At 40.8% G+C, this 26,512-nt stretch overlaps 1 long non-coding RNA gene across 1 annotated transcript in view; it reads left to right on the top strand.

Moving 5' to 3' along the window:
• LOC112265968 overlaps positions 1 to 26,512 on the top strand; it is a 95,202-nt gene that overhangs the window by 57,999 nt on the left and 10,691 nt on the right. The window contains exon 2 of the long non-coding RNA XR_002955866.1: positions 6,269 to 6,320. This is a non-coding gene — a long non-coding RNA (uncharacterized LOC112265968). The remainder of the gene's footprint in view (positions 1 to 6,268; positions 6,321 to 26,512) is intronic.

A 26,512-nucleotide genomic window follows, 5' to 3' on the forward strand; every position in this document is an offset into this window, starting at 1 on the left:
CGACACGGTTCACCATTTTTGTAATGAATATAGCGTAATCAATTTTCTACACTCGGCTACTGTAGATACCAGTTAGTCTTGCAGATAGCGGTGCTATCCCACAATAATATTTGATGCAAAGCCATTAAGATGGCTTATTGTCAAGCTTGTTTTCCCCCTCATAATCGAATCAACCTGGAACAATTGACCTTGACAGACCAGAAATCCTTTCACAGCTCTCTCTGCCTCATTCCCATGGTGCAACGGGACATTACAAAGCTGTTTCATTATTGGCTTTCTCATTGCTCCCAGGGCCATTAACAATCAACAATCCCTTTTTCTCTCAATATTGTTGCTGATCTGCTCTTTATGGTCAAAAACAGGATAATTGAAGGCCGTATAGCACAGATATCTCACTGTAATAAAGTACATAACACAACGTATGGGTGTTGGTGGTAATCACTAATGGGAATGCAATGGGCTGTATCTAACCACGCTTGCCCTCATTTATTTCAAAATGCTGAACGGTTCATCACTTCAACAGACAAAAATAGATTTTTTTTCAGACTTGGGGCACAAGATCCAGGCCTTAAAAGACATTGATAGATACATTGACAGTCTCATGTTATGGCTGTGAAAGAGAGATGGGCAGATGCAGGTAGAGTGCTGCTGTAGAAATTGCAGAGAGAGGTGGTTCCAAGGACGGATAACAACTCTCCTGTGTACTGTACCTAATCATCTGCAATGCTTCATTGGACAACAGCTGCATCACATAGAAATAAGACTATAAGTAATATGTTGACCTGCGTTATTAAGCTGAGTCATGGTCTTCATCTTTGGAACTGTAGGCAGGAGTGTCTGTTGGTCATGAAGAGCATAAAACCCCTCAAGTAGGTCAAATTATGATTCACCATAATGTCTTTATCTTGTTTCCATGGAAATGTGTGAAGGATGTTAGCTTTGCCTGGTGTGTCTAGTATTAATTGAAGAGGGACATAGTCAACGCGACCGGTTTAATAACTCTGCGCACTGTACCCAGATTATCTCTGTAGTGTTTCTGTCCTTCAAAAATACCAAAACATCTTCATGGATAGAACATAGATCTTTGTGAGTAGGTAACAACATATGAAATTCTTTCTATGTGCAGTATGAAAGAGAATCTCTCTCTATCTTACTGGATATATGCCCTTTCTCTACTGTAAGACAGCTGTGCAAAGGCATTGGGTCGCATCAAATGTTGAAGCCAACACAAGAGCTGATCCCAAAGAGGACTTAAGGATTACGGAACACTACTGAAAGTATTAAATGTAAAACCACCTGAAGCCCTCCCATAACTCACAGCTACTGTTGATGACAACATTCTTACACACATCCCCCTCGATGACTTCCAGCTCAGCTCTTATCGGTCATAGTCACCTTAAATCTCCTCCATGTTTCACGGCACATCATTGCTGACATGTGGAAAGATTCCCCAGTGACATAAAAGTGCTTGGGCGTCCACGGCCGCGTAATTCTGATTCCCAGGAATAGAGAGAGCTGTTTTAAGGATGTTAAGCATTAAATAGTTATCTTTTTTTCATGGGATTATCTGAGCGGGAGGAGTTAGTATTCAGACAGAGCTAACTGGCACTGTGAGATCTGTTCCTATCCAAGTGGAACACATCTCTAGGCATGCAAAATATGCAGGCTTAAGTCACATGATCCCTTTCAATATCAGTTAGAATGTCAATACACTGACATGAGTGGACAAGATGTCTGAGCAGGCTTACTGTTAAAGGACTGGCACTACATAGCATCATTGTATTGTCATTATTTGTACAGGTTACTATTGCTAGATAGTGCAGTTCTTTAAATACTCTGGTGACTGTACACTGAGTCATTGTGACAACAACCCACATTTAAAACGAAGTTGAATGCAGTTGCTCACCGATGGCATTTGGTAAGGAGAATTTTCTTGCCCTTTTCTTATATTTTCCCCGTACACACAGACATTGTTTGTGCAAGGCCTGCAGATATCGACGCAAATAATTGGATATACAACTCTCAGACCCAAGTGCAACTCAGAGGCTAAACAAACAATTGTGCTCTTTCCACATCTGGGTCTTGCTTCAAATGAGGCCATCACTGGAGAATCCTGTGGTATTTCTATCACAGAGTTTTGGGTGGCATAGCACTATCAACATGACTGAGCAAGGCTGTCTGAGCCCAGCTAACTATGACAGTTCTGGAAAGCTGAGGGAACTATTTGATTTGACTTCTTTGAAGTAAATGGGTTTACCCAAGCGTTCAGTTTACACTTTAGTGTATGAATTAGCTATTACATACCAAATGTTTTCTATTCCATTTTCTTCATGCAGAAGATGCAAATGTATATCAAATCATACAAAGGAAAATAAACAAAAGTTGAGTTTGACAGAATAATTCATAGTGTAAAGAGAGAAACCAAACCCATGTACATGATTTGTTTCTGTGTTGTTCAGCCAACAACATCATTGTGTAACACATTCACTCGCTGGGGATTTTTTAAACTAAGCATTTCTCTAAAGCTTTTGGCCTGACTACAATCTGTAAAATACCCTGCTCCTTCTAGGTTAATCCTGAGAGTTGTGAGGCTTGAGGTCATAGAACCAACATTGTGATGATGAGTATGACCCCGACCCTGATATGAGGTCCTTCTAGCCTTCAAAGTCTTCACCCAGGCACTTCAACACAATCAATACAGCCCTCCCAGGGTTTGCTGGCAGCACCAGACCAGAATCCATTATGCTCTCACGCAGTTGTTAACCTTTGCATTAAGGAGTAACATTAACGTTTGTTATGACATGGATATCATCTAGTACATTACAGTAAGGAGGGAAAGACAGAGAGCGAGAGTAATACAGAGAGGGAGAGTAATACACAGAGAGCGAGAGAGGGAGAGAGAGAGAGAGAGATAGAGAGAGATACTATCATGCTGGGAGTAGGCCTACAGAAGTGGATAGTAGCCAGAAGTGCTGTGTTAAAAGAATCCATCCATCCTACACGGACACCCTCTTCTCATACCTACTGATTATTTATGTGGAGTCTGTTAAAGTGCTGAGCATGGCTGAGCGTATAAATTGGACCGTGATCATCATCAGAATCACAGGCTCACATGGGAAGCAAATGGGAGGGAGAGGAGGGGAGAGATCCTATTACCAGAGCGTCAGATCATCAGCTCATCAACAACTGCGGAAAACTTTGATCTCCCTCTCTCACACATATGTGGTTTGCATGTAGGCCTAGGATCTAGCCCCAGCAACCTCTGTGTCTACTGGTGCACAACGTTGTGAAATAATTATTATTCATATGAGCTGACTGAGTGCCTCATCTAATTCCATATTTGACTTGGTTCACTGACTGATGTATATGTGGGAGATGATTTGGGTCAAGTCTGACTTGCAAATACATTTAATTTGTTAGGCAACTTTTTCTAAATAGCCGCATAATCTGAAAAATTATTGGAGCGTACCTGATTTGATCATATTCTTCAAGGCAATATTTGTTATTGTTCAGTGGTACTAACTAGGGTCATCATTCTCTTAACAATGCATTGACTCTCTAATAACACTCTGATGAGGAATCAAAAGGGATAATTTAATCAAATTCCATGGTAGAGGGCAACTCTACTTTCTAACTTTCTAACTCTGAAGAGTCTGAACTCATGCAAATTTGAGTTGTTCTCTCTGGTGGCCGATCTCAGTGGATGCTCTACGTTGCCATCTTTCTCTGGAGGTCATATTGGCCACCCCTGAAGGTATGGGCCTGGTCAGAGTGCCAACTGTGGAGAGGCCTGCTAGGAGAGCCATATGTTATCAGTTAAATCACAGTCAATGGAGGCTGTTACTGCCAAAGTCCTGACTGGTATCTAATGAAAACCATGTCATGCTCCGCTGCCTCTCTTTTTAAACCAGTGATGTGAAGGAAATAGGAAATGACAGAGGAAATACTGCATTCAAACCTCACAGTTTAGCATGCAGCGCATTAAATAAAAATTGGGCAGTATATGGCCGCCTCTCCATTTTCAGTTTATGAAAATGAATACCTCACAGTCCATAACGATCCACATCAAGGGAGAGAGGAGGTGTATACAATCAGTAGTTTCTGTATTATTATCAATAGGCTGGTCTGGACTCGTCCCATCCTTCCCTATCTTACTGGTTCAGGCCAGGGCATCACAGGCCATGATCAAATATGTTATTTTCATTACAGAAGGCTTTATGTTTGAGGTGTGGGCCCTGGCCTCTTAATGTTTGTGTTAGCCTTGTGGCAAGTGAGGTTGACTGACTCATAGAGGAGATACTGTATATGCTGTTTGCCCAGGTTTTCACACAGGGGTTTGAGAAATGTACTGTTCTCAAAGGTGTTTGGACAAGGATGTGATCACTTCACTTTTTACAATATGGGGAAAGGGGACCTCAAAATGGAGGAAGAAAGGAACTTGAAATATCTTTATTGGGATACAGTCAGTTTAATTGTATATTCTAATACAGTACCTGCAATTACCAAAGAGGAATGTCCTCTGCAACGTCCATTTCCTTCAATAATTGGACAAAGAGCAAAGCTTTTACAAAGCATCCGATTTAATAGCACTATATTCTGAGTCCTTGGCGCGGCACCAAACAAAGCTACATATCTGTCTGCCTGAGGGACTGCATTAGTTGCATATGATGGCAGAGGACCCAGACTGGGCACATCTGTAGGAGGGGGAAGCAGAACACCATCCTGACACAGCTATGATTTACTTATCTAATGAATCAACAGCCTTCTATGCCAGCACCTGAAATTACATCATTTTGAAGTGCTGCATGAGTCTGAACACATCTGATGTTTTCAACCATACCATTTATACTCTTAAAGATGCAAAGAAAATCTATAGATTCCTTAACTGTTGGATGGCTCAGGGAACATTAGCAGTGGTTTGACATTTCTGTGAAGTGTGGCATGCATGCATGAAATTGTACTTCACACCCTTGTCCTAGGTCAGGGTAATGCTAGCCAATCGGCATCTATAAAATGTTCCTTTTCCAACAAAGGAATTGCCAAATCATGCTGTATTTGGACAAATCCCCCAAATGTTAGCTTACATGTCGATTTGATGTAATGGAATTACACACACATACTGTCAAGAACTAAATTGATATGAAATGGAAATTAATGTCATCCCAAAATAAAACCGAAGCCCTAAAAAGTGCAAAAATGTTGTTTTTAGTCTGAAAAGTTCAGTTTAGAAAAAGAGAGGAGATTGTGCCCTTGCATAGATACAAGGTTTTTTTTTAAGCACAGTCAAAGGGCCACTTCAATGTCACTAGTCATACTGAGTGATTAACGCAGTATGCTTAGAGTTTGTCAGTCAGAGGTTTGCTGTATAAGCCTGTCTGCATTGGACACAGAATATGTATTATTATGGCAGGTACCAATAAGGGACCACGGTGGAGATCATAATCAAGATGGCTGCTGCGGCAATTACATTTGACAGAGGAGAATTGGAGCAATGCCTTTGTTATCACTATCTCTGTAAAAGCAGATAGGGAAAATAGTCTTCCTTTCTTCATCTCACGAACCTTCAATTAACGATCATTGAGAGGTGCCTTGATCCATCTCAGCCAGCTTGGTGGGGAGGGAGAAAGGAGATGAGTGAAATTTGATTCCTCTTCCTCTTGATAGATTGACCGTGCATATCTTAAAAGGTCAAACATGGGTGTTTACAGAGACTAAATTGTTACTGTAAGAGCAGTCTGAGGTGTTTAACAACATAAATGATTGCTATTTTTTTTACTACATATTGTAGATCTATCACTTTGGTTATTCAGCAGTTATGTATTGTCATGTTGTAGTTCCTCAGAGATTCACTGTACAGACTGTTCTGTACAGATGGTTAATTATCGAATTGGAAAGAGAGACACCAAAGCTAGCTCTTGGTAGCCATGTATTATGATTCAGAAGCACTTCTTTGTATCGCTGAAAGTTGGTAAGTAACATCACTCAAGTGGAATAACATTTTTAAAACAAGAACAAATAGGCTTGTGAAAATATAGTGTTTTTGTTCCTGCAGATTTATACTATTTTATTTGAAAAAGAGCACTGTATAACTGTTTTACTTCAACACGAATGTCAAATAATTTTGTGCTGAGCCCTGTTTGATGGCATTAAAGATTGAACTATAAATTGAACCCTGTTTATGATTGTGACAGCAATACAAGTGGCAGGTTATTCTCCAAATGTTATTTGTGCCAGCACATTAAAGTGTGACTGTTTGTTTTCTCTGCAGCTTGCTTTGAAGTCATCATTGAGAGAGGCAATTGAGAAGACTACAAATACTGGTGAGTGCCACCTTTAAAAATTGAGGCCAATTTATTTACATACTGTATGCAGTTCAGGCTAACCTGGGGGGAAGGGGCGAGACATTGCATTGAGAATGAAGATATACGAAAGAAAACAGGATAATAATAACTAAAGAAAATAGGATAATGGAATGTCCTTATTCCCACTAACGGTTTCTAAAAGCTATTCAAATAATATATTTCTTTAACAGACACACCAGTACTCACGCACACACATACACACACACAGAAGGAGAGAGCTACACAACTCTGTTCCATACAGCAACGTTCACTTCCCGTTTCAGTGCAGCTATTTCACCACGACTGGTTTTTTTATCCTTTCACATAGGCAGGGTTGGGCTTGCGCCACGGCCGTTGCCTCCCAGCCTCCGCAATGGGAGTCGGCTCCATTATCAGAGCTGCTGCCTCGCCACCCTGCAGCAAACCCAGCATCCTCTGCTCCTGCAGATTTAATTTCTTATCTCAATAGGGAAAACAGCCCCTCTGATGAACAGCACAACCGCCCTGGGCTGCTGTGAATATGGCTCCAGAATACATACAATAGATGGTTCTGATGAACTTATGAACAGAGGAAAGCACTGATATTCCTCTCAGGAATTTACAGTTGGTAATAGATTTTCAGGGGGATTTGCTATATAAATAATTATAACTGGGATAGGGCAAGGGGGAACCTCTCTCCAGCATTAATCCAGTCCCGGAACAGCTGAGAGTGATGTTTTATAAGGGTCTGCCATCCATGACATATCAGTAATATGTTGCTCTTGTGTACTCTGTGTTCTAAGACAGCCAGGCTTTAGGTTATTGATTGCAGGTAGATTAAGAAGAGACAGGCAATAATTTCAAAAGAGGATTAGTGATGAGCTCCTCACCCACAATGCTCTCTGAGTTACATTTCCTGCTTCTTTAAAGTGTGTCCATGACACCCAGTGGGGATTTTAGCATTTCAATCTTGATGGGGCAAACTCAAAAAAATATGTTTAGATGCATGCCAGCAAAGCCACTACACAACACAGCACTAAACAATACATTAAAATGCATAACGGTGACAAACGGTGCCCACAAACTGTTAAAAATATATTCTTGACGGGCACATCTAATGTAATATGGCAGCACCCAAGGGGCTTGAATTTTCTAGCTCTACCCGTAAATTTTGCGGTGATGTAGTGTTCCCATGAGTGACAGAACACTGAGCCAATCACGGTGCAACTAGAAAACCTTACCAACCCCTACGCTCCGGATTTTCCGCTGGCTGCCCCACCACCACAGAAAGCACTGATCTAGGCTAAAACACCTGCATTTTGGAGCTGCCTTACTCAAGAAAGGAAAAAAGAGACTACGTTTGTTTGCGGCTTTATTAACTCAATGATTTATTTATTTTGTTTGCAAACTGAAATGTGACACGTATTAATTCCAAAATAACATGCAAAGCATGAAACAACTAAACAACTAAACAGGTGGATTTGCCCACCTGCCCTGAATGACGGGTTGCCGCTGATGTCACCTTAAAAATAACATCTGAAAGGGAAGACTGTTTTACTACTTACAAGACAAATGTATTAACAAATGCTTTGGTGGGATAAAATATGCAAGCTTCGTACTGAGACTAGATTTGCGAAATTGTTTCTATGCTTGCAAGATGCTGTACACTTTTGTCCACAGAGGCCTGAGTCTTTTAGCTGAGCCTAAGTGTTAAACTTTTCCTCTGTTTTTTGTTGCTTTTGCTCACAGCTTCATCAATGTCATGCAGAGCCATAGGAAAAGTAATTGTGTGTCAACACTTCTAGGCCTTAAAACAAAAGTCATTATGAGAGCGGAAAGTATTATGCCCTGATATGCCTTCTGTAAATGAGTTTCCCAATGTAGCCTACTGTATGAGCACCAGTTGTAGTCTATTTTATTTTAGAATGCGATAGCTTAGAGTAGCTTCATATCGCTGGCAATTTCTTCATAATTCTTAAGCATGTGGCCTAACCTCCTCAAGAATAATTTATAGAAATAATTTAAGTTAAAGGGGCAATCAGCAGTTGCTACACCCATTTCTGGACTTAATATAAATGGCTCATGAGCTTTGTTTAATTGTCATACCCCATCATGACTCGAGATATAAGCTGGTTTTACTCTAATGTTTGTAAACAAAGTAAATGTAAACAAACACTATATAGCCTCAAAACATGCTTAAAGCTATACTTTTTTATATCATGGATGGTCTATGAATTTGAGAGCGGTTCCATTTCTCCAGCCCTATCCCTCAGCTTTTTACCGAAGCAAGGGTGGGGAGGATACTATGTTATTGTTTCTACTGTTGAGTTAAATTCCTATGTTTGTTATGTAGATATTTTCTGTGAATCTGTACTTTAAAAGCTTTCCAGATCTTTACAAGAAGAACAAAGACAGACTGTACAACACATCTTAGTAAGCCAGGCCACACTATATATTAGATTTTCCAAGGTTAGGGCTTTGAATTCTGCTCATGGACTAACACATACCTTCCTTCTGGGTTGGCAGAAGTTGCACTTTACATATAATTACTTCAAATCCCGAAATGAAACTATGATATCAAATTGTTACATAACACTCAGTTGTATTACAGAATACATACTTTTACAATAAAAAATGCATACCTCAGATGGTGCATTTGCTTAGTGGTGTTGAGGTAAGTTTGTCAGTTCCTAACGATTACACTAATTAGGCACAGAGGACAATTGCTTTCCCTGCTGATACCTTCAGAGATTGACAGAACAATTAACAGACTGACAGTGAAACCAACCTTAACATGCTGTGGGTGATACTAAGGACAGTGACATTATGTTGTTGACAAGATAAGGAACTTGGGAAACAATTGAGACACAAAACAAATGTGTTTAATTTTAAGTTTTTGTGGTAATGTTTATGCACTTGACCAGTCTAGACTGGAAGGTCCCAGTTTTAAATTGAGCTGAAATGACATAAAATACTTTGAGAAACTGCACAAGCTGGTTTATATGTACCGGTAAGTGAGATTACATCATTTCTTCCTATGAAATAGCCGTAGCCTGTTCTATTCATGGAAAATAGCCTAGAAATACACATTGTTGAAGATTTGTGAGTTTTGCACCATATTAAAGAGGGACATATCGACCCTAGTCTTCTCAGAAATTGGGATTTTGGCTGCAGTTGACATCAACTTCATCATCTGAAAACTCATACTTAGAATGTGGTTTAGTCCCCAGACACTTGTTATTTAAAGCATGCACAGCTGATTTCAATATTCCATAGGAACAGAGAAAGTGAATGTCAGCTCATTTTAGAGTATGCTTATTTTATCCTGATTTAAGTAGAAAATGAATACCTCACTCCATCCCATAATACTCTCACAGAACCTGCACAACAAAGAGTAATGAAACAAACAGTGTACCAGACCTGATCTATATTAAATTAATATGTAGAAACTGCTGGTGGTTTTTCAATGAGCAGCAAATTGACAAATAAATGGGTGAAAATGGTACCATATGCCAGCTAGTAATGCTCTGTGAAGCAGGGGTGAACTCTGGGGTATTTTTTCATTGAATTAGCTTTTAGAAAGTGACAACCCGGAGCTTCTGGTGTGCGATTTTATTAAGATAAGCAGGAAAGTAGATAAGCCGGTCATTTAAAAAGAGATTACCTTATCCTCACTTTTTTTGAGAAAGGGATTATGGTTTCTTTTGGTGATGAATTGAGTGTAGGAAATGAGACTGACACCTCTGGTACCCAATTATTAGGTTTTACAGATGACTGTGATGCTATTCTCTTTTGCAGCCACACTAAAAACAGTCTTGTTTAAGCACCAACACCCTGGCAGAGGCTTCTAGGCAAAACTAATAGAATTAGCTTTTTGATTCATCTTCTTCTGTAGTCTGGTCGTCATATTTGTTTTGCTCATATATCTCTGCCACTGTGAAGCTAGCAGCGTTATGGTGTGCTGTGGGGAATAAGCAATAGCAGCACATGATACAGACAGGTTAGTTCCAGTTATCATGTTGAATTGTGCATATACCTTGTAGACAGACAACTGTCGGCAGATAGCTCTTATTATGGATTTTCTATGAGCTGCATCCAGAGACAGCCCTTAGACTACTCTTGCATACTGCATGCAGTTTATTGAGAGCAGATTGTATCGTCTTAAATGTAAGGCATGCATTTATATTGATTGCTATCTAAGGGTCGCTATTGGGCAAAGACAAAAATGTCGACCATACAACCAACGCATTAACATTTGCTAATAACTTATCAACCTCAGGCAACATAATGTAAACATTTGATTCAGTGCCTTCAGAAATGATTCATACCTATTGGCTTGTTCCACATGTTGTTGTGGTACAGCCTGAATTCAAAATGGATTAAAACACACGCACACACACACACACACACACACACACACACACACACACACACACACACACACACACACACACACACACACACACACACACACACACACATATATATATCTACACATAATACCCCATAATGACAAAGTGAAAACATGTTTTTAGAAATGTTTTCAAAAAACCCCATCTCATCTACAAAACTATGCACACTCCTGAGTCAATACATGTTAGAATCACCTTTGGCAGCGATTACAGCTGTGAGTCTTTCTGGGTAAATCTCTAAAAGCTTTGTACACCTGGATTTTTTAATTTATTTAACCTTTATTTAATTAGGCAAGTCAGTTAAGAACAAATTCTTATTTACAATGACGGCCTAGGAACAGTGGGTTAACTGCCTGTTCAGGGGCAGACGACAGATTTTTACCTTGTCAGCTCGGGGGATTCAATCTAGCAACCTTTCGGATCATTTATAGACAGCCATTTTCAAGTATTGCCATAGATTTTAAGTTAAAACTGTAACTAGGCCACTCAGGAACATTCAATGTCGTCTTGGTAAGCAACTCTAGTGTATATTTGGCCTTGTGTTTTATTGTCCTGCTGAAAGGTGAATTTGTCTCCTAATGTCTGTTGGAAAGCAAACTGAACCAAGTTTTCCTCTAGGACTTTTCCTGTGCTTATCTCTATTCTGTTTGTTTTTAATCAACAACAAAAAACTCCCTAGTCCTTGCGGGTGACCAGCATAACATGATGCAGCCACCACCATATTTGAAAATATGAAGAGTTGTACTCAGTGATATGTTGTTGGACCTGCCACAAACATAACACTTTGTACTTAGGACATCAAGTTAATTTCTTTGCCACATTTTTTGCAGTTTTACTTTAGTGCCTTATTGCAAAAAGGATGCATGTTTTGCAATATTTTATTCAGTACAGGCTTCCTTCTTTTCACTGTCATTGTCACGACTTCCGCCGAAGATGGTGCCTCTCCTTGTTCGGGTGGCATTCGGCGGTCATCGTCATCGGCTTTCTAGCTGCCACCGATCCACGTTTCTGTTTCCATTTGTTATGTCTTGATTGTACACACCTGGTTCCCATTACGTTATTATTATTTCCCTATTTAACCCTCTGGTTCTCATTATGTTTTGTGTGAGTTTGTTATCCCTGCGTGGATTTATTGGCTGTTTATTTTTCAGAGAAAGGTACCTTAATTTACTCAGTTCTGTGTCCTGCACCTGACTCCGTCCTCACCTCTGCACAACTGACACTTGACAGTCATTTAGGTTAGTATTGTGGAGTAACTAAAATGTTGATCCATCCTCAGTTTTCTCCTATCACAGCCATTCAACTCTGTAACTGTTTCAAAGTCACCATTGGCCTCATGGTGAAATCGCTGAGCGGTTTCCTTCCTCTCTGGCAACTGAGTTAGGAAGGACGCCTGTATCTTTGTAGTGGCTGGGTGTATTAATACACAATCCAAAGTGTAATTAATAACTCCACCATGCTCAATGTTTTTACATTTTTTATCCATCTACCAATATGTGCCCTTCTATGCGAGACACTGGAAAACCTCACTGGTCTTTGTGGTTGAATCTTTGTTTGAAAATCACTGCTTGACTGAGGGACCTTACAGATAATTGTTTTTGTGAAGTACAGAGATGAGGTAGTCATTCAAAAATCATGTTTAACACTATTATTGCACACAGAGTGAGTCCATGCAACTTATGTGACTTGTTAAACAAATTTAGGCTTGCCATCACAAATCGGTTGAATACTTTTACATTTATACATACATTTCAGCTTTTAATTTGTTATTAATTAGTAACATTTCTAAAAAAACAATTACACTTTGATATTATGGGGTATTGTGTGGAGGCCAGTGACACAAAAAAGTGGAAAAAGTCAAAGGGTGTAAATACTTTCTGATGGCACTGTAAATGGGTCGTTCCACCAATTAGGTGCCTTTTGAGAAGTGTAACTTGGTCAACAAAAACTTTGAATTTCTCAAAATGTTAACATTCTGTCATAAAGATCACATGTTCAACTACATAAAAAAAATGTTTTACCCATTTAAAAGAAAGAAATTACTATGGTAAATGCACATTAAGTGCCAAATAAAGTAACAGGGTTGGCTGTAACACAGTTGACGATTTCTTCTTAAATCAGCCATAAATCCCCGTGTGACAAGGGGAGTGGAGGCTTGTTGTTTGCATCACAGAGTGGCAATGGAATGCAAGCTTCTATCCTGTCTATCGATGGTTAACAGGGTTGGCAATGGAATGCAAGCTTCTATCCTGTCTATCTATGGTTAACAGGGTTGGCAATGGAATGCAAGCTTCTATCCTGTCTATCTATGGTTAACAGGGTTGGCAATGGAATGCAAGCTTCTATCCTGTCTATCTATGGTTAACAGGGTTGGCAATGGAATGCAAGCTTCTATCCTGTCTATCTATGGTTAACAGGGTTGGCAATGGAATGCAAGCTTCTATCCTGTCTATCGATGGTTAACAGGGTTGGCAATGGAATGCAAGCTTCTATCCTGTCTATCGATGGTTAACAGGGTTGGCAATGGAATGCAAGCTTCTATCCTGTCTATCTATGGTTAACAGGGTTGGCAATGGAATGCAAGCTTCTATCCTGTCTATCTATGGTTAACAGGGTTGGCAATGGAATGCAAGCTTCTATCCTGTCTATCTATGGTTAACAGGGTTGGCAATGGAATGCAAGCTTCTATCCTGTCTATCGATGGTTAACAGGGTTGGCAATGGAATGCAAGCTTCTATCCTGTCTATCTATGGTTAACAGGGTTGGCAATGGAATGCAAGCTTCTATCCTGTCTATCTATGGTTAACAGGGTTGGCAATGGAATGCAAGCTTCTATCCTGTCTATCTATGGTTAACAGGGTTGGCAATGGAATGCAAGCTTCTATCCTGTCTATCTACGGTTAACAGGGTTGCAATGGAATGCAAGCTTCTATCCTGTCTATCTACGGTTAACAGGGTTGGCAATGGAATGCAAGCTTCTATCCTGTCTATCTATGGTTAACAGGGTTGGCAATGGAATGCAAGCTTCTATCCTGTCTTCTATGGTTAGGGTTCCTGTCTATCTATGGTTAACAGGGTTGATGTGTTATTCTATCCTGTCTATCTATGGTTAACAGGGTTGATGTGTTATTCTATCCTGTCTATCTATGGTTAACAGGGTTAATGGGTCTATCTTGGTTAACAGGGTTGATGTGTTATTCTATCCTGTCTATCTATGGTTAACAGGGTTGATGTGTTATTCTATCCTGTCTATCTATGGTTAACAGGGTTGTGTGTTATTCTATCCTGTCTATCTATGGTTAATAGGGTTGATGTGTTATTCTATCCTGTCTATCTATGGTTAACAGGGTTGATGTGTTATTCTATCCTGTCTATCTATGGCAGGGTTGATGGAATCCTGTCTATCTACGGTTAACAGGGTTCGTGTTATTCTATCCTGTCTATCTATGGTTAACAGGGTCTATCTTGGCAATGGTTATTCTATCCTGTCTATCTATGGTTAACAGGGTTAACGTGTTATTCTATCCTGTCTATCTATGGTTAACAGGGTTGATGGGTCTATCTATGGCAGGGTTGATGGTTATTCTATCCTGTCTATCTATGGTTAACAGGGTTAATGTGTTATTCTATCCTGTCTATCTATGGTTAACAGGGTTGATGTGTTATTCTATCCTGTCTATCTATGGTTAACAGGGTTGATGTGTTATTCTATCCTGTCTATCTATGGTTAACAGGGTTGATGTGTTATTCTATCCTGTCTATCTATGGTTAACAAGGTTAACGTGTTATTCTATCCTGTCTATCTATGGTTAACAGGGTTAACGTGTTATTCTATCCTGTCTATCTATGGTTAACAGGGTTGATGTGTTATTCTATCCTGTCTATCTATGGTTAAAGGGTTGTGTTATTCTATGTCTATCTATGGTTAACAGGGTTCGTGTTATTCTATCCTGTCTATCTATGGTTAACAGGGTTAACGTGTTATTCTATCCTGTCTATCTATGGTTAACAGGGTTAACGTGTTATTCTATCCTGTCTATCTATGGTTAACAGGGTTGATGTGTTATTCTATCCTGTCTATCTATGGTTAACAGGGTTGATGTGTTATTCTATCCTGTCTATCTATGGTTAACAGGGTTGACGTGTTATTCTATCCTGTCTATCTATGGTTAACAGGGTTGATGTGTTATTCTATCCTGTCTATCTATGGTTAACAGGGTTGATGTGTTATTCTATCCTGTCTATCTATGGTTAACAGGGTTGATGTGTTATTCTATCCTGTCTATCTATGGTTAACAGGGTTGATGTGTTATTCTATCCTGTCTAACAGGGTTGATGTGTTATTCTATCCTGTCTATCTATGGTTAACAGGGTTGATGTGTTATTCTATCCTGTCTATCTATGGTTAACAGGGTTACGTGTTATTCTATCCTGTCTATCTATGGTTAACAGGGTTGATGTGTTATTCTATCCTGTCTATCTATGGTTAACAGGGTTGATGTGTTATTCTATCCTGTCTATCTATGGTTAACAGGGTTGATGTGTTATTCTATATCTATGGTTAACCTGTTATTCTATCCTGTCTATCTATGGTTAACAGGGTTGATGTGTTATTCTATCCTGTCTATCTATGGTTAACAGGGTTAACGTGTTATTCTATCCTGTCTATCTATGGTTAACAGGGTTAATGTGTTATTCTATCCTGTCTATCTATGGTTAACAGGGTTAACGTGTTATTCTATCCTGTCTATCTATGGTTAACAGGGTTAACGTGTTATTCTATCCTGTTCAGGGTTAACGTGTTATTCTATCCTGTCTATGTTATTCTATCCTGTCTATCTATGGTTAACAGGGTTGATGTGTTATTCTATCCTGTCTATCTATGGTTAACAGGGTTGATGTGTTATTCTATCCTGTCTATCTATGGTTAACAGGGTTGGGTTATTCTATCCTGTCTATCTATGGTTAACAGGGTTGATGTGTTATTCTATCCTGTCTATCTATGGTTAACAGGGTTGATGTGTTATTCTATCCTGTCTATCTATGGTTAACAGGGTTGATGTGTTATTCTATCCTGTCTATCTATGGTTAACAGGGTTGATGTGTTATTCTATCCTGTCTATCTATGGTTAACAGGGTTGATGTGTTATTCTATCCTGTCTATCTATGGTTAACAGGGTTGATGTGTTATTCTATCCTGTCTAACAGGGTTGATGTGTTATTCTATCCTGTCTATCTATGGTTAACAAGGTTATTCTATCCTGTCTATCTATTCAGGGTTGATGTGTTATCCTGTCTATCTCTGGTTAACAGGGTTAATGTGTTATTCTATCCTGTCTATGGTTAACAAGGTTAACGTGTTATTCTATCCTGTCTATCTATGGTTAACAAGGTTAACGTGTTATTCTATCCTGTCTATCTATGGTTAACAGGGTTGATGTGTTATTCTATCCTGTCTATCTATGGTTAACAGGGTTGATGTGTTATTCTATCCTGTCTATCTATGGTTAACAAGGTTAACGTGTTATGCTCAACCTGCTCAGTTTTCCACCACAAAAACACCAGAAAATTGACAAGAAGAGTAGAACCAGCTCACCTGCTTTCACTCTATGATTTAACTATTAGATGTTCAAAGTTTCTTTTCAATTTAAAAAAAGAGGAATAGTTTCATATTAAAACCATATTAAAACGAGAGTTCAGTGTACGTAACAGGGTTGACCTTAAAATGAGGGACAGACATAAATAAATCACATTAAGTAAATAATAATCTTCAGAAAATACTTTGTCAAAGCAACAAAATAACCTGGGCTTTACAATGATAGTGACATTTTTTTAATTAAGTGGGTTCAAATTTTCCTAGAAGTGACACGGGGTTGACAGAGGGACATGTCAAAAGGCAGAATTTGGGCACTTTAGCAAGCCTTCATTCATTTCTCCATGTGGTCTATATTAAAGGGCACTTCATTTGATATAACACACTTTTAAAAATCAATATTGGTGGACAATTTCTATTTAAAATATCAAAGGGACGAAAAGGCACTAATTTCGTTGAACGACCCAAATACTGATAACGTCTTTGTAATCACTTAGTAAATCGGTGTAAAATACGGAAATGGAAGCATAACACGAATACTGGAGTTTCATTTCCTGTGTTAGATTGGGTTGCGGTGTGACGGAAGTGACACAATTTGTTCCTGTAGTGCCTGTCTGCCTGAGATTGATGGAGGGTTAGAGGGAATTGACAGGGGTAGCACTTATAGTTAGGAATTATGTTGCTTTTAGTATAGGGGCATCATTACACAAAAATGTAATAGCTTTTGTCCATGTAAATGTCTGTATTCACATCTTTTGATGACAACAGTTCAGTTGAAGGCTTCAACAATTATCTTATTTTCTTACACTGTAATTAAACAAGGGTGTGTAGGCTATAAACAATAGATGTCAAACAACACCCCGATTACTCACACAATGGAGACCATTTTGGGGAATGTGTAGGCCCCTACCTAAGTATGGATTCATGAAATAGTCCTCATTATCTCAATGGCATGCATGTCTCAAACACACTAGGGAAGCAATTGGTAGAGCAGTTTGTTAAGAAGAGTCGTAATAACAGACCATTTTCATTAACAGGGATATCCCATTAAACGTGTTTATTTGTAGATTATTTGGGCATACAGTTGCATGTCCTAGAAATTTTTTATCAACAAAACATAATAGGAAAACCATAATAGAATATTCCTGTTTTTTACAAGTCTTTGGCTGAGCCAGACCTCTTTGTACTGTGACTGTACCAGGGAATTGTTTTCAATAGAATCATTTCCAAACACATAGACCGGACACGGTGAAAGTTAATAGTCAGTGTTAAGGTCAATTTAGCAGAGTGAATCAATGTTAACATTTTTCGTTTGCTTTTCTGAAATGGGTATTCCATCACAATAACCATAATTTAGTAAACACTGATGTTACAGAGTACTTGTTTGACTCATTTTTCATGTGTCAGTACCTTAGTCCATGCCTACAACTCCTGAGTTGACAACCTCCTGCAGTGATAAACCTTGTTTGTCATCATTAATGTGAATGGGATTAGGCACTCAGTCAGAGATACTCTGTCCAATACAAAAGGAAAGGAAATACAGTACAATTTAAATACAGTACATTCCAAAAAGAGCAAGAGAATCAAACAACAAACCTATTTGTCAATGATTGATTAGTTCACTGAACTACGTCTAGGCTTATGCTTTTACATCATAGGGAGAATGACTGCAGCTGGTGTATTGCATGTGTACTTGACTGACCCTCCATATTTATGCCCCATTATGGTGCATTAGTGTGGTGATTACATTCTAATGTATGGTAAATACTGTTTCTACGCCTTGCATTCTGTAATGGACACAGGATTCCATCGTACCTTCATTTGTCAGTGAAACTACCCTGTAATTTTAAGCTTTGTTTTGGAGCCATGTGTTTCCATAGACAATGATATGGACATAAACAAGGATGTGTCCAATTTACTGAGGTTTGTAAGGCTCAATGGCTGCTTGCAGTAAATGACTGTCACGAACGTCGACTTGAAAATGACCGGACCAAGGTGCAGCGTGTACATTTTTCTTTATTATAAATGTCGCCAACAAAACAAGAAACAACAAAAACGAACGTGTAGCTTACTAGGGCTATACAGGCCACTAACAAAGACAACTACCCACCAAATACAAAAGGAAAAAAGGCTGCCTAAGTATGATTCCCAATCAGAGACAACGATAGACCTGCTGTCCCTGATTGAGAACCATACCCGGCCAAAACATAGAAACACAGAACATAGAGGTTCCCACCCGAGTCACACCCTGACCAACCAAACATAGAGAATAAAAAGATCTCTACGGTGAGGGAGTGACAATGACTGTAATGTGTGTCTAATATGCGGTTGCGTTGGTTGAAAAATGAACATGTCATTTACCAGGGCTGTTTATAATTATGCGTAACATAAAAGAAGCCACCTTCCTCTTGGATTTGTTATCTGTACACCTTAAACAGGGCCACCAATGGCTTAGTAGATTTTCTGGTGAAAACAGACAAATTACTAATTAAATAAATAGCCTAATTTAAATAGATTAATTTGCACAAGGGACCAGGAAGGAAATAATGAAAAAATGACACAATATTAAAAGCTGCACAGGGGAGGACTTTTCTATCCCTGTCTTGGGGTCCTATATCATCACAGTTTGTTGTTCATTGCTCTCCCTGGATTTGGGTGCAGTGCAGGTGAGCAGCTGGGTAATGTGCTTGGTAGGCGTTGTAGCTACTGTCAATGTTCCAGAGCTCGGGGTTAGACACACCAGATCAGTGGTAGCTAAACAAGCATGGTGCTGCTGACAGATACAAAATAATAGAAAGGAAATGGCTGTCTCCACAGAAGAAACATACCCTAGTGATTATGTTAAACTAAAATATTCCCCATCTTATTTATCTGTTGTTTTGAAAATTTGAATCGCTAAAATGTATTAACCTTGGCAGAGCATATTTCAGCAGAAAGGCTTAGAATACCGTGTTGTTGGATCTCCTAAGACAGAGTGGTTGGCTCTCCTGAGACAGAGTGGTTGGCTCTCCTGAGACAGAGTGGTTGGCTCTCCTGAGATAGAGAAGTTGGCTCTCCTGAGACAGAGCAGTTGGCTCTCCTGAGACAGAGCAGTTGGCTCTCCTGAGACAGAGCGGTTGGCTCTCCTGAGACAGAGCGGTTGGCTCTCCTGAGACAGAGCGGTTGGCTCTCCTGAGATAGAGAAGTTGGCTCTCCTGAGATAGAGAAGTTGGCTCTCTTGAGACAGAGCAGTTGGCTCTCCTGAGATAGAGCGTTTGGCTCTCCTGAGACAGAGCGGTTGGCTCTCCTGAGATAGAGAAGTTGGCTCTCCTGAGATAGAGAAGTTGGCTCTCCTGAGATAGAGAAGTTGGCTCTCCTGAGACAGAGCAGTTGGCTCTCCTGAGACAGAGCGGTTGGCTCTCCTGAGATAGAGCGGTTGGCTCTCCTGAGACAGAGCGGTTGGCCCTCCTGAGATAGAGAAGTTGGCTCTCCTGAGACACCCCTGTGTGAAGAGTTTCCAGACATATCTGGTGGATTCTGACACCTGCCATGTTGATACTGTAATTACTCAAGAATCAGTAACAGATGCATTAATTATAAACTCATGCCAGAAAAATTCAGAAATCAAATAAAGTAAATGTAATACATATGCAAATGAGGAGTATAAACATGACACGCTGAAACAGCATAATCAACACCCTGGTCTCTGTGTAGGACATAAAGCCTCCTCATTGTGCTGCAAAACAAGAGGAACTATCAATTATTCAGGACCTCTCTGATGGCTGCCCATTTATAGTCACTTGCTTCAGTCTGGCTGGACACATTCCTTCTGCTTTATTCCTCTATGTTCTGACTGACTTAAAATGGCAGCAAAATGCATGTGGCCACTGAGTAGGACTCTGTCTTTGCTGCCCTAATGTTTAATTTATACTTTACACTACTCTGCCTATATTGGGTATGCTTCATGTAACCCTAAAAGCAAATGGAATATGAAAACAAATATGAATGGGGGAAAGAATATTGAGGATTATTATTGCAAAATGTAAATAACAAAGTGAAGTGTTGCCTCAGATGGTGCTACGGTGCGAGCATAAGAATGAGGATTCAAGGGGCATAGGATGGTGCGTTCATATATCATAATAATGTAAGTTACTCAGTCTACCCCATGAAGGAAACATATTCTTCAGACTGCACAGAAGTCTGCCTGTGATCATGAAAGCATTGTGCTGCTGGCTAGCCAGGGTCAAGTCCAAGATGAAGATGTAACCTTCCCAGGGGTTTATCTTTTTGGGGAAAGGGCACACACCTCCCTGTCTTGCTGAATAAAAGTGTTCAAACAAGCCCTGCATGTGCATGTTCATTGACATTGTGAAACCTTAACGTAGCCTTCCAGATATCTAATAAAGCACCGCAGGAGAACTTGTGAAGAGACAAGGCTTGACATATATTTGGGTATTTGTTAGCAAGCTGGTAGCCGCCTCCATTTAATGTTCAAATTTAATCACCCACAGCCCTTACACTTACTAACATTACTGTACCTGCCTATGATAGTCTATCATATTTACACAGTGCATTCAATCCATGATGTGATACTAACTACTGATTGTGGTGCACAAATATTCAAGGAACTCTTTTTTTATGTAGCACACGATTGCTTTTGTGAAATGCCTTCCTCTCCATCTGGCAAGGCCTGTATTGTGAAATCACTAAAGGCTGTCAGATTGCCACAAGCACTAGATCACTTTCAGAAAATATGATCGTATGATTACAGGCGTAATAGATTTGTGCCTGAGTCATATGTAGGAAAATAAGTTCCTTGATGTTGACAGCCTGTACCCCATTCTATGCTTGACTGACTGCCGCTGAGCAGTTCTTAAATCCTGTTTGTCGTTGAATAGCTTTAGGAAAATATGCAGTCATCAGGAGAGCTAAAGAAACAAATTGAGGCGTAGTCCACTCACTTTGAACAGAGAAGATACCCAAAGACATGGATCGATAATGGCTCTAATCACTTTGTTACTGTGACTCTGACTGCTGAAATCCTTTTCCAAAAGACAAAGGTGAGGAAGTAGCCCAGTGTTTCACACACATTTCCCCACGGGACAAGCATTCAGCAGCATTATTGGTGATTGCTGCTACATCATTGAAATACATTTAAAGAGAAATCTTTCAAAAAAAATACATTAGAATCTGGAATGCAAATTGTGTTTAACAGAGAGCATCCAATCTGAAAATGTGTCCGATCCCTCCTCATATGAAATACCTACAGATGTAGGATCTTAATTTGAGCCAGTCTTCTACAGTAGGAAAATAAACCTGCAGCAAAAGCAAATGTGAAGTATTATGTGGAGACTGACATTTTAGATTTTAGAATTAAATTACAAATGTTAGAAGCCTTTTAAAACGTTGAATACACTACACGTTTATATTTCCTGCTCTGCAGGAAAATCCTCAGCAACAAAAGAGTGATCAAATTAAGATCCTACATATGTGGGCACCAATAATGTACAGTGCCTTCAGAAAGTATTCACACCCCTTCACTTTTTCCACATTTCGTTGTGTTATAGCCTGAATTTAAAATGGATTATGAGATGTTGTGTCACTGGCCTACCCCATAATGTGAAAGTGGAATTTACATACCAAGACGACACTGAATGGCTCACTTAAAGTTTTGACTTAAATTGTCTTGAAAATGTATGGCAAGACTTACCGAGAAAGACTCACAGCTGTAATCGCTGCCAAAGGGGATTCTAACAGTGTACACAACTCAGGGCTGTGAATAATTATGTGAATTAGATATTTCTGTATTTCATTTTTAATACAATTTCATTATGGGGTATCGTGTGTAGAAGGGTGAGAAAAAAATCTATTTAATCCATTTTGAATTCAGGCTGCAACACAAAACAATGTGGCATAAATCAAGGGGTATGACTACTTTCTGAAGGCACTGTATATAAACTCTGGATTGCTGATGCTATGTATTGAGAGGCTTTGAGGCCACCGGTCGGCCATATTGGCACTACCCAGTAGGAACATTCCTCCATAGGAATGAATGGAGTTCTACAGTCGTCTTTCAATTAAATATTACAAGGACTAAATGACATGTACAGTATTTAAGTATTTGTTGGTTGTAGTGGGGACAGTAACATTAGTAAACTATATATTTTTGAATTTCAAATGTTTATGTTTAGCTCACATTATATAATTCATTAAAAGTATGCATTAAGGTGTCTGTAATATAATGTGTCAGAAACAAATGTAGACATACATTTTTCTATAGCTTCCCAAAAATGTTTTAAAATGGTGGGGGAGTGCCAAGACTGTGGCACGGTGGCATCAACACAGAGCCCCCTGTAAGTCATCTAGTGTATATTGACAACCAAAACAGTTTTCTGCTAAAAGTTGTCATGGTAATATGAGCAGGATTCCTTTATTGGTAATTAGCCATGCACCCGTGGCCACGTTCAGCTGTGCACCTCACTCTGAAACAGTCTGCTTGTAGAGTAGAACCAGGCTAAAGCATCTGGATAGCAGGTTGATTAAATTCCCTCTGTACTGATGTTACCTCGTGTCTTCCCCTTTCAACAAATAAATTGGAGGGCGCGTACCTTTCGTCAGATATGCATGGCAGGCTTTGAGTGTTAAGGCTTCAGGAACCAAGCATGTTGACTTCAATTAATCATATTAATGCTGTTACTGTAAGTCACAAACTCTCTGTGGTTTACTGCACCATCCCCAGCTGTTGCTCAGTGTCCTCCACAGTACCCATGTTAAGCTGTGTGGTAAACAACACTAGCCTCTGACCCACTGCCAAACTCACTTAGATTGTTTCATAATAGGAAGGTCCAACGGGGGACTTTTGTTGCACTCAAAAGTAGAACGAGAATGCCTGCAACTTCTGAGTGGAATGGAGTACTTGTGTCGTACTGTGAGGAAGGATAAAATTTGTGAGGTACCGGTATTGAGGGAAAACGCTGGGGAATAAGCTCAGCTCACCATCATATAAGCCCTGTAGCCTACTCTCCAGGAAGCCAGTGAAGTGTGAGGAACTCAGGAATGATATGCTTATATTTCTGGTTGCAGTCAGGCTATTCCAGTGTACACACACTGGTTCATTGAGACTCTTTATGAATGCATTGTAGCAGCTTGATGGTGTGGGACTCGCGGTTCTCCAATATCGATGTTAAGCATGCCAAGAGAAGTCAGCTTGGATACTGTCAAATGTGCTTACACATTTTAACCCATTGATCTTGGTTATTGTTGTGTTGTGTTCATCACTGATTGTCTAGTATAGCATCCACGATTCGTATTATTGATTGGACACTCTATTTTGTTTATGTTTTTTATTGGAAATTACTAGGTGATTTGGTGGTCCTATTTCCGTTGCATTTTTGAGATGCTACTCATTGAGATAAATGTTAGCTTCAATTGAGAACAAGTTTTTTTTACATAACATTTGGCGAACGAGGATAACTGAAAGTATTTCTACAATATCTCAATATCGTCACTCGGGCGAACCAACAATCCTATGGGACAGATTGAAGTTGTCATTTGAGATGTACATGCTAGCTACTGTACTGGATGTGGTCTGCCCTGAGAGGAAAAGGGCCATTCTTCTCCACTGTCTCGGCGCAGAGGGCCTGCGCATCTTCCAAACACTCTGGGAAGCGCACACAAATGACGCAACTGTTAAACTTTTAGATGGACATTTTGCAAAGAAACTTCTGAAAAGGCTGCATTTTTGGCAGCGCGCACAGCACGTGGGTGAGTCAGTGACACAGCACATCAGTGATCTTAAAGGGCTGGCGGAGTCATGTCAGTTTGGTTATCTCAGAGCTGAAATGATCAGAGACCAGTTAATTGAAAGAATCTCAAGCTCACTCATGTGGAAGAGGCTTCTTCTTGAAGATGATGATCGGACGTTAGTAAAAATCTGTAGCCATAGTTTCCCAAGTGGAATCAGTAGCTCACTGTGCAACTAAGATCTCTGAGGCATAGACACATGCTTCCAGTGCTGTTCAAGCTGTGCAGCAGTCTCAGTGCTCAGACTGTAGCTGTCACTCAGACAGTGAGTGAGAGTGCCTCAGTGCAGTTGACGAGAACCCAGGTGCCAACTGTGGTTCCTGTGGACACAATTCACGTGTCCCTGACTGCCTCGCTCATGGACAGACATGTAGATAATGTCAGAAAACAAACCATTTTGCAAAGTGGTGTAGGTCAGCTCAAGCCCAGGCACCCGTGCACCAACGCTCACGCCCCATAGACACACCCCCTGCTGTCATCACACTGTTGGCTCAAACCCAGCTGGGTTTTCCACCTGTGCTGTATACCTAGGTGACTCCTGAATTCCTCTCATGCTACACACAGGAGTGAAGGGGCTGCTCCTCAACATGGCTACCCACGAGCAGTTCTTGTCCCACCTGCTCCTCCAGCCACCCAGCCTTAGCCTGTATGGATATGGACGCTCAGTGATTGATGTCGTCGGCTTTATACACTCACCTGAGCAGTATGCCAACAAGTCCCTGACTCAGTTTCCCTTCCACATCACACGGCTGAGCACTAATATCTTAGGTCTAGACCTGTTCACCAGCCTGGGGTTCTCTCTGTTGGACAAGAGTGGCTCAATAATCCTGCACGTTGCCTCCCCATGGCAAGAGCAATAGCCCACCTTCAATGGAGATGGTGCCCTGACAGCATTCACACAACCCCCTCCTCGACCATACGGTGACTCCAGTCATTCAACCTCTATGCCGTATTCCACTGGCTTTACGCAAGGAAGTCACTAAGGATCTACAGAAGCAACTGGAGGATGGATTCATCGAGCCGGTGGACACCTCCCCATGGGTGTCCGACTTGGTCATCACTAAATTGAGGATTGTTGAGTCTGGAGAGCTGCGGGTCTGCTTGGGTCTGAGAGCGGCCAACAAGGCCGTCATACTTGATTGGTAACCACTTCCGACCATGGAGGAACAGACCACTCACTTCAACAGGTCGAACACGTCTGCAAGCAGCCTTCACAGCGCTCAGTCAACATAACCTCACACTGTTCTGTTGTCCGTCCTAGAGATCGACTTTGTAGGGTTCCGCGTGTCAGCCCGAGGGCTCTCGCCACTGCAGTCAAATGTGCAAACCATCCATCATGTCCCAGAACCTACAATTCCTCTCTGCGTCAGCTGTTGAAGAAGGATGTGTACTGGGCCTGGACACCCGACTGTGGACACTGCTGACCACTTCACCTGTCTTGGCCCACGTTAACCTCACCAGCCCAACTGGTCACCTGTGATGTGTCAGCTACAGCAGTGGGAGCCGTCCTCCCTCAGCTTTAGGATGATGTTGAGAAGCCAGTGGCTTTCGTGTCCCACGCATTGAGCCCTACCGAACAGAAGTACTCCGTTGGAGAGAGGGAGACACTAGCATGCATCTGGGCCTGCGAGTGGTGACACATTTACCTCTACGGACGTTCTTTCACCCTGCGCGCCGACCACCAGGCCCTCACAGCCTTGATGTCTACCTTCGGGTCGGGTCCCAAGTTCCTCCGCATGTACAGCTGGTCAGACCGCCTCCAGCAGTATAATTTTAAGTTGCCGTTTACGCCGGGCAGGGGCAATGTGGTGGCTGACCTCCTTTTGAGCTAAGTTCCCACAGCATCCACCTATGCTTGGGTTGACTCCGAGGAGGACATCATCCAGCTCCTACACTCACCTCTCCAAGACACAGTGTCGATCAAGGAGCTGACCCAAGAATCAGCCAACGACCCCATCTTCACAACCTTGCGGGAACACGTAGCCAATGTCTGGCTGGCACAGCTCCCGTCGGAACTCCAACCATATGCCAGGTTTTAACATGAGCTGTCATGTTGGAATGACACATTCCTGGCTCGTGGAAACTGCACCATCATACCAAGCAGCCAAAGAGGATGATTGTTGGCCATGACTCATGAGGGCCACCTTGGCATTGTGAAGCTGAGGCAGTGCTGTCGGGACCTGGTGTGGTGGCTGGTCATCGATCATGATATCGAAGGGCTAGTACGTGACTGTGCTCCATGTTTTGTCAGTGGAAAGACAGGCCCACTGCAGCCACTAGCCTGGCCCTCCAGTCCATGGGAACATATCTATGAACATTTGCGGGGAACTCTACAATGTGCCACATCACCAACGCTTCTTAGTGGTTGCGTACAATCAAACATGAAAAATGGACTGAGAGCTCAC

This window comes from Oncorhynchus tshawytscha, linkage group LG13 (assembly GCF_018296145.1).
Source record: "Oncorhynchus tshawytscha isolate Ot180627B linkage group LG13, Otsh_v2.0, whole genome shotgun sequence".
Classification (NCBI taxonomy): domain Eukaryota; kingdom Metazoa; phylum Chordata; class Actinopteri; order Salmoniformes; family Salmonidae; genus Oncorhynchus; species Oncorhynchus tshawytscha.